This window comes from Apodemus sylvaticus, chromosome 23 (genome assembly GCF_947179515.1).
Source record: "Apodemus sylvaticus chromosome 23, mApoSyl1.1, whole genome shotgun sequence".
NCBI lineage: Eukaryota > Metazoa > Chordata > Mammalia > Rodentia > Muridae > Apodemus > Apodemus sylvaticus.
The window spans coordinates 332,841-343,184 of record NC_067494.1 but is presented as its reverse complement, the minus strand read 5'-3'; positions in this window follow the sequence as shown (position 1 = coordinate 343,184).

Sequence of the window (10,344 nt, the reverse complement as noted above, 5' to 3'; positions counted from 1 at the left end):
CCTGTAGGCCTTCAGTAAAATGTCTATGATTGTTTGCAATAATGTACATGGATACAATAGAAAATAATGTAGAGTCAGTAAGTGTCTGTGATTATAAGAGAGGTATTTGATCTCTTAACATTGCTGCCTCCAGGGACACCTGATTCAATATCCACAGTTCAGGTTCTACCCATAATATTTTGCACTATGCTCCATAAAAGCAATTAAATTTATTATTTAGGTAGAAATGGAGAAGATGCTTCTTAGTTTGTGAATCTCAGGAGAAACCATATTTGGAGTTGATTCCCTCGTTCCATCATGTGAGACCTGGGCCTTGAACTTAGGTAGTCAATACTGACATGAACACCTTTACACACTGAATCATTTCACTGGCATTATGCCATATTCATCTTATTTTCAGTTATTCTGTATGTGAAGCATCTGCCTTAGAGCATTGCCTAAAGAAGAAAACAGACTTCCTCAATACATCACATGCTTCCAGAATAAAGATTAATAACTCATTAACATAGGACTTACAAATGCTCTGGGACATTATTAAGACACACATACACACCACAGTCTAAGTTGGTTCATTTACTTTGTTTAGTATCCCATTATGATTTATGTTGTCTTGATTCTCTGCATAAAAAAGCCATATCACAATAAAGTACAGTTCTGTCCACTAGTAAGGGACTATGTCTACTCTAATATACAGTCTCATTGTGCCTCCTGTGTTGCTATACAAGTACTAATTGCTTATAACAGAACTCACATTCTCTTCCTTAGGTCCCATCAGTTTCTTCCAATGTGTCTACTTGGATGGGTACAATGGCTATGGATTTCAGTTTCCTGTCACTCCTGCCCAACACCCTGGAGAGAACCCTAGCAAAACAAACTCTCCAGGACAGAAGAAGCAAGAACAATAGACACCCATGCATGACCTTGACAACTGCTTTTATGTGGTGAAAGTGGAATCTTCTCTTTTGTCCACAGGGGCACAGGCAATCAAAACTATCCAATGCTGAAATTTCATTGTAAACATTTTGTCTGTCATAAAGAGATGGCATGGACAAAGGGATTGACTAAGAAGCAAGTGTTGAGGTTTTAATACATGAGATCTTTATTTGTGTCTGTTGCTATAGGAGGGGTACTTATATTAAGCTCTTTCTACTCATTATAAGGTAGTATGCTCATTAAAATTTACTTTTAAATGTAATTGGCATGATTACAAAATGAGATTTATGACTTCAGGTAGATAATTTTTAAATTGATAACATAGAGTATGCTCTAATTTTAAATACTACAAGAGCATATATAAACATTAATTTACTGCATCATGTGGGTAGACTCAATTTACCCAAAATCCTATATGTATCATTATATTCATTTATGTTTCTAGTTCATTTATGGAAAGGTTCTACATAGGTATGTCATACACTAGAGTGCTCTAAATTCCTTGCAGTATTCTTTGGATTTGTTTTTGTGTGTGTGTGTTTTTTTGTTTTTTGTTTTTTTTTTTTTTCCGAGACAGGATTTCTCTGTATAGCCCTGGCTGTCCTGGAACTCACTCTGTAGACCAGGCTGGCCTCAAACTCAGAAATCCATCTGCCTCTGCCTCCTAGAGTGCTGGGATTACAGGCGTGCGCCACCACCACCCGGCACCTTGCAGTATTCTTAATGATCAGAACAGATTATCTAACAGATGGGACATGACAAAGAATAAGGGCTTGTTGGATCTTATTTCTGAGGTTGTCTTGAGCTATGCTTAAGACATTCTCTCTTGTGGACATGTACTTGCAGTTAAGCAGGTCTGGTAAATCAGTTGTTTAATATGCAAGTTAATGAGATACAAAATTTTCACATTTCTCCAGATTGTGCCCCAGTAAATTCATCATCTGGGTGAAGGTTTAGATCCAACAATAACTGTGGGTCACCAATACAAACAGTTATTTCTCAATACATATCTCCTGTGAAATTAAATGTTTTCTTTTTCAAATGAAAACATTTGAAACACAAATGTCATAAAAATTCAAATGAGATATTTTAGGCCTAGAGATGTTCATGAGATGTCTTACTTTCTTTTGGCTAATTTAACACTAATGCCAGTTAAAGGAATGGCAATTTTTGACTTACTTGTCTATGCATCACTGTTGAGAATGTTCATCTCCTTGGTAATACAAACACTAAATCTTCATGAATTTTTCTTATCAACTCTAGAAAACATGATTGTAATTTTTATCATGTTTCTAGTTGTAGTTGAACTTATGACAAATTAATTCATGAAATAACTTGAGTTACTGTTTCTGGCACTATCATAAGCTCAGCCAATGGTGAGCTACTGACTTTGTGAACTAGCCATGTGATTGGTTTTCAAATACTGTAGCCAAACAGTTCTTGAGGTCCAAGACAAAGGTCCATTACATCAATATTCAGGTAGGATATGGATCATATACTCAGCATTAATAATGGAATGTCAGTGACTTTTGTAAAAAAGTTAGCTTCAACCGGATGTTGGCAGACTGAATTCACACCACAGAAGCCAACACTACAATGAACTATATTAATGAAACCATTTGGAGGGGAAGAAGTACATAATTGACAAGCATGAATGATTTCATCTTTCAAAGCTGCTTCACTCAGCAATTGAACTTACAAGAACAGTAGATAAAGTGCTCTACTTAGTGACAGTTTCACCCATGACATTTCCTGAGTATGGAACAGAGAAAAATGTGATAGTTGTTTTAAAAGACATACTACAGAGTGGGTTATCCACTAAGTTATTATCTTTCAATGACTATATACTATGCACTTAGTCTTTCTATTCTGTGTCAGCTAATAGACCTTGTAACATTATACAACAAAAGATTTTTCTTCATGTTATTTTGACACATTAAATAACATTCAAAAATACATTACATGTATTGGGTCTGTATATCCAGGTTTCAAAGAACCATCAAAACAAACAGCTCAGTACTTCACAGAGTTGCTTTGTAGACAGATGAAGTGTCTTAATGGGTTTCTTTGAGAATATTTTCTGAAATTATGTTTCTGGAGATTGCATTTATCTTATCTCGACCAACTTTTAAATATCATCATCTATTTATGAAACAAATTGGCAAAATATAACAGATGTTATTGTAAATTTAGGTGTGAATTGGAGAAAATATGGTATAATTAATATTAGCAATAATTATTAAGGCTTCACTAAAATTTAAATGACTCATATAATTTGAAAAAATTAAACTGTCATCTGTTTGTATCTTTACACTAATAAACTACTTCTGACCCTTGAGTTTAATGGTTTGTATCTTTAAAAGGCATGAATAGTTAAGTTTTCATTTTAAAATTTCCTTCATGGGAACTCACATGGAATGCAGTCACTGATAAGTAGATATTAGCCCAGGAGCTCTGAATACCCAAGACACAATTCTCAGATCAAATGATTCCCAAGAAGAAGGAAGGAGAGGGCCCTGGTCCTGGAAAGGTTTGATGCAGCAATGTAGGGGATTACCAAAACAGAGAAGTGGGAAGGAATTGATTGGTGAATGGGCAGAGGGAAGAGGGCTTATGGGACTTATGGGGAGGGGGAACAGGGAAAGGGGAAATCATTTAGAATGTAAACAAAGAATATAGAAAAATTCCTTCATGGTTTATGCCATATTGGTTAAAATGTATAAGTAACTGCTTAATTTTTTTTTCCACTTTGTCTAGTGGGTTTGAGTCTTCCCTACTCCTGAATACTCCCATCTTTTATCATCTTGGTATTTGAAAATATACAGAAATAAGAACATTTATTTTAGCCCATGTTTACTTATTTCTCTACAGTTACATAACTTCTGTTCATCATTTTTCAAATATAACCACAAGTTATTTTGTGTGCTTTCCTCATGAAAAGGACCTCTATGTGGACCCATTCTGATAGATTCTTGTCTAAACTCTTCAGGGAAATATTTCATAACCGTTACTACATATTTAAGAACTCTACCTATTTCGTTGAATAATCTTGATGAATAAAAAGGCAAGAAGAATAACAAATATTGTTTATAGAAAACTAGGAACTCATCTATTCCAGCAAACATCTTCAGGAAATGAAAATACAAGACACGTAAAAGAATCAGTATTTTAAAAAAAAAGAATCACTATTTTTACATGAGAAATGTATTCAGTAACTAGTCATGTCTAACTTCTATTGAACTACTAGTGAGTAGAATTAAATACAGAGGCCAATCATGGCTTCAGAAAAAGAGATAACTGTGGATTTTTGTGGAACATGTAGAAGTTATTGGAATATTCAAAGCTAGGACTTGAACCTTAGCTATCTCTCAATTATCCTTCCCTACTTCTTGGGGTATTATTTAATTACCTAAAATTATATTTGCATTGTCTATATGCTTGCATAAAGTAGCATAACTAGATTAGAGGTACTGCAGAGAACAGAATTGGACTGTAAATCCCCTAGAGTTGGAGTTACGGATATCCTGGGCTGCACATCATGGATGCTGGGCACAAACCTCTGTTTCTTTGAAAAAGCACCATATACTATAAATGTTTAACCACTTCTCTGACCACTTCAGCTTTTATAACAAATGCAGACTGGTTTTTCTACTAGCCTTCAAATCTATCTTTAGAATCATAATCCATGTTGTAAACTTCTGTGCAAAGACTTACTTTATTTTGCTCAAAAGCTGAGAAATGCCTGCCATGTTCCTTCTACATTATGTGAAGCAAAGAAAATAAACCCTAGAATAGCTAGGAAACACTATAGTGGCACCTTGCTTATCAGAAGATATTTGGTATGGTATGGTATGGTATGGTATGGTATGGTATGGTATGGTATGGTATGGTATGGTATGGTATGGTATGGTATGATGTTATGTTATGCTATGTTATGTTTGTTCTGGTATATTATAACCTTATGTTACCTAAGTTTCTTTTTGTTATTTGAAAACTCCTTAAGACATGGGAACTCAGCAAAATTTTCTATGAATTTTTCTTGCTGAGGTTTTTTTTCAGTATTGTCTCTGTGTTCTCCAGTTTCCTTACCCCTAATTAATTAAATATGCCTAGAAAACATTCAGATATTCCTGTAGGAACTTCTTTGTGCACAAAATAAAGAGCTTTAGCTCTCACAAGTTATTTAACTATATAAAATACTATTAGGCATTTCAATCAAAACTCCAATCATTGACTCAAACCAAAAGTAAGTAATACAAACACACACACACACACACACACACACACACACGTGTGTGTGTGTGTGTGTGTGTTTGTGTGTGTGTGTGTGCATGTGTATGTGTGTGTGTGTGTATGGGTGTGTGGGTGGGTGGGTGGGTGGGTGTGGGTGTGGGTGTGGGTGTGTCTAGCTGGCCATGTGGCAGCCATATAATAATATAAATAGGATAATTGAGTCCTGAGTAGTAGGTAACAAACCAACATAAGGCCTAGGCATTAATTAGTTAATAAATAAATAAGCTTCTATGTCACTATTCAGGAACTGCAGTAGATATAGAAAAGCCCAAATGGTTACAAAAGTGCTGTGGCAAAAACCCCTGTAAACACAGGGCCACCAAATCTTATGCTAGAAACAACACTGATCACTAATCTTCTATGCTTCTCTGCTTCAATACAAAATGAAAACAAAAATCTCACCTGAGTCTTTATCTCTTGGTAAGAAAGCACCCTATGCAGTGATCCTGTTGTCAAGACTCTTCAATTTCTTATTAACCCAGATGTATCCTGTACTGAAAACCTAGTGTAGCTAAGTGACATAAACCAAAGAAACACATGAAAATCAGAATATTTAAAGTGAAACGCAAGGATGGGAGCATTGCCACTAGCAAACACAATTTTTCTCTTTTTAAAGTAACTTCTGTTATGTGCTGTTTTCATTTAGTGCATATAAACCACTGACAAGAGAATAATCCTTCACTCCATTTGAGCAGCACTCTGAATAAAAAGCTGAGAAGAAACAGGGACTCACATAACCCAATGTCACTGACATAAGCTTAATAATATGTAATAGGTCTTCAGTGTTCCAGCCATCTGTTCAAAAGGTTAGGGCTGAAATAAATACCAAATATAGAATCTCTACATCTGTAGTATTCTATTTTACTACATCATCCCCCTACCTCGTTCTTTCAATTTCAGTCTCAGTATCTTCCTCTGTCTCCATTTATGTCTGTTTTTGCCTGTCTGTATTACTCCTTTCTCTCTCTCTCTCACACACACACACACTCCTTTCTCTCTCTCTCTCTCTCTCTCTCTCTCTCTCTCTCTCTCACACACACACACACACACACACACACACACACACACACAGTTAAATGCAAAGTTTTTTCTATATTATAAACATGGAGACAGTTGATATAGAAGTTGTACTCTTTAGACTATAGGCATGTTTTGTATTTAAAGGAGACATACTAAGTTCCTTTTCTATTTTAGAAATAGGGTTTCTCTAAGTCACCCTAGCTGTCCTGGAATTCTCTCTGTAGACCAGGCTGTCCTCAAACTCACAGAGATCCACTTGCCTCCCAAGTGTTAGGGTTAAAGATATGCTCACCACATTTCTACCTCAAGTTTCTACAATCATAAGAAGGGAGAGTGATTTTTTTTTCAAGACAGGGTTTCTCTGTGTAGCCCTGGCTGTCCTGGAACTCACTTTGTAGACCAGGCTGGCCTTGAACTCAGAAATCTTCCTGCTTCAGCCTCCCAAGTGCTGGAATTAAAGGTGTGTGCCATCACTGGAGGAAAGAGGGCTTATGGGACTTTCGGGGAGGGGGGATCCTGGAAAGGGGAAATCATTTGAAATATAAATAAAGAATATATTGAATAAAAAATAAAATTAAGTTAAAAAAAGAAAAAAGGGAGAGTGAAACTAGTAAATATATCACATTCATCCTATGATGTTTACATTACAATAAATATTTTTAAGCTTATATACATTCATTGGCGTAAAATAAAAATAGTTTTAGAAATGAAGATTAAGCATTCTTTCATTCCGTTCCTTCTGGCTCTATTCCCTCTTCAGTCCTTTTAAATCCTACAGCTAGTCATGATTATAATCACATGATTATAGTCACGTTTCTGTTTTATAGTACTGCACAACACACAAGTGCATTCTTTTTTTCTTACTAAAATATTTCATGTAAGAAACATATTTACCTCCTTTTAAACAACATGAACTAGATTATGTAGTCTTATCAGTGTATACAAAGTTTTATTGAGAAATATAGACAAAGATACAGATTAGTCTCCTGTCCATAGTATCATGTCAGCATTTCAAACACAAGATTACACACATCTAAGAAATCACAGCCAGAGTAAAATATAGCACACTAATAGTATACCTGAAGCTTTGTTTATATTCTAGTCACTCACCTTGGCAATCATCATGGTATCTATCATCATAGAATTAACTCTGCATAAGATTTGACTTTTACATGCATAAAATAGTAAATGTTGTAGTTTCTATGCCAAGTTTCTTTCTCAACATTACACATTAAAGAAATATGTAATTTAGTGCAAATATACATAATTTATTCCTCATCATTGTCTCAAATACTAAAAGAATTATTTATATGATCTATTATGTGGGGATTAGATTGCTCCTAGATTTGTCTATTAAAATAATATGCTAAAGATACACATCAATGTATTTGCTATATGTACTTTAAATACGGTATTGTTACATATGTGTGGAATTGCTATGTTTTTAAGTATGGCAATACTCACCTATTCTAATACTGTTAAAAGTTTTTTACCAACAAAGAAAGAGAACTTCAGACCAATTTCCCTTATGAACATCGATGCAAAAATACTCAATAAAATTCTTGCCAACCGAATCCAAGAACACATCAAAACGATCATCCACCATGATCAAGTAGGCTTTATCCCGGGAATGCAGGGTTGGTTCAATATACGGAAATCCATCAATACAATCCACTACATAAACAAACTCAAAGAACAAAACCAAATGGTCATTTCATTGGATGCTGAAAAAGCATTTGACAAAATTCAACATCCTTTCATGCTTAAAGTCTTGGAGAGAACAGGAATTCAAGGCCCATACCTAAACATAGTAAAAGCAATATACAGCAAACCGGTAGCCAGCATCAAACTAAATGGAGAGAAACTTGAAGCAATCCCACTGAAATCAGGGACCAGACAAGGCTGCCCCCTTTCTCCTTATCTTTCCAATATTGTACTTGAGGTACTAGCTCGGGCAATTCGACAACATAAGGAGGTCAAAGGGATACAAATTGGAAAGGAGGAAGTCAAACTATCATTATTTGCAGACGACATGATAGTCTACCTAAGTGACCCAAAAAACTCCACTAGAGAGCTCCTACAGCTGATAAACAACTTCAGCAAAGTGGCAGGTTATAAAATCAACTCAAGCAAATCAGTGGCCTTCCTATACTCAAAGGATAAGCAGGCTGAGAAAGAAATTAGGGAAATGACCCCCTTCACAATAGCCACAAACAATATAAAGTATCGTGGGGTGACTCTTACCAAACATGTGAAAGATCTGTATGACAAGAACTTCAAGACTCTGAAGAAGGAAATGGAAGAAGACCTCAAAAAATGGGAAAACCTCCCATGCTCATGGATCGGTAGAATCAATATAGTTAAAATGGCCATTTTGCCTAAAGCACTATACAGATTCAATGCAATACCCATCAAAATCCCAACTCAATTCTTCACAGAGTTAGAAAGAGCAATTATCAAATTCATCTGGAACAACAAAAAACCCAGGATAGCTAAAACTATTCTCAGCAACAAAAGAAAATCTGGGGGAATCAGTATCCCTGACCTCAAGCAATACTACAGAGCAATAGTGTTAAAAACTGCATGGTATTGGTACAGTGACAGGCAGGAGGATCAATGGAACAGGATTGAAGATCCAGAAATGAACCCACACACCTATGGCCACTTGATCCTCGACAAAGAGGCTGAAAACATCCAATGGAAAAAAGATAGCCTTTTCAACAAATGGTGCTGGTTCAACTGGAGGTCAGCATGCAGAAGAATGCGAATTGATCCATCCTTGTCTCCTTGTACTAAGCTCAAATCCAAATGGATCAAGGACCTCCACATAAAGCCAGACACTCTGAAGCTAATAGAAAAGAAATTGGGGAAGACCCTTGAGGACATCGGTACAAGGAGAAAGTTTCTGAACAGAACACCAATAGCGTATGCTCTAAGAGCAAGAATTGACAAATGGGACCTCATAAAATTACAAAGTTTCTGTAAGGCAAAGGACACCATCAAGAGGACAAATCGGCAACCAACAAATTGGGAAAAGATCTTCACCAATCCTACATCAGATAGAGGGCTAATATCCAATATATATAAAGAACTCAAGAAGTTAGACTCCAGAAAACCAAACAACCCTATTAAAAATGGGGTACAGAGTTAAACAAAGAATTCTCACCTGAAGAACTTCGGATGGCGGAGAAACATCTTAAAAAATGCTCAACTTCATTAGTCATTAGGGAAATGCAAATCAAAACAACCCTAAGATTTCATCTTACACCAGTCAGAATGGCTAAGATTAAAAATTCAGGAGACAGCAGGTGTTGGAGAGGGTGTGGAGAAAGAGGAACACTCCTCCACTGCTGGTGGGGTTGCAAATTGGTACAACCACTCTGGAAAGCAGTCTGGCGGTTCCTCCGAAAACTGGACACCTTACTTCCAGAAGATCCTGCTATACCACTCCTGGGCATATACCCAGAAGACTCCCCACCATGTAATAAGGATACATGTTCTACTATGTTCATAGCAGCCCTATTTGTAATTGCTAGATGCTGGAAAGAACCCAGGTATCCCTCAACAGAAGAGTGGATGCAAAAAATGTGGTATATATACACAATGGAGTACTATTCAGCCATTAGAAACAATGAATTCATGAAATTCTTAGGCAAATGGATGGAGCTAGAGAATATCATACTAAGTGAGGTAACCCAGACTCAAAAGGTGAACCATGGTATGCACTCACTAATAAGTGGATATTAACCTAGAAAACTGGAATACCCAAAACATAATCCACACATCAAATGAGGTACAAAAAGAAAGGAGGAGTGGCACCTGGTTCTGGAAAGACTCAGTGAAACAGTATTCAGCAAAACCAGAACGGGGAAGTGGGAAGGGGTGGGTGGGAGGACAGGGGAAGAGAAGGGGGTTTGCGGGACTTTCGGGGAGTGGGGGGGCTAGAAAAGGGGAAATCATTTGAAATGTAAATAAATTATATCGAATAAAAAAAAGTTTTTTAACTAGTTCTTCCTAGTGAAACTGAATTAGCAAAATGTAAAAGTCCCAATTCCTTGAGACCTTTGCAAGCACTTACTAACCTCTTATTTAACCAAC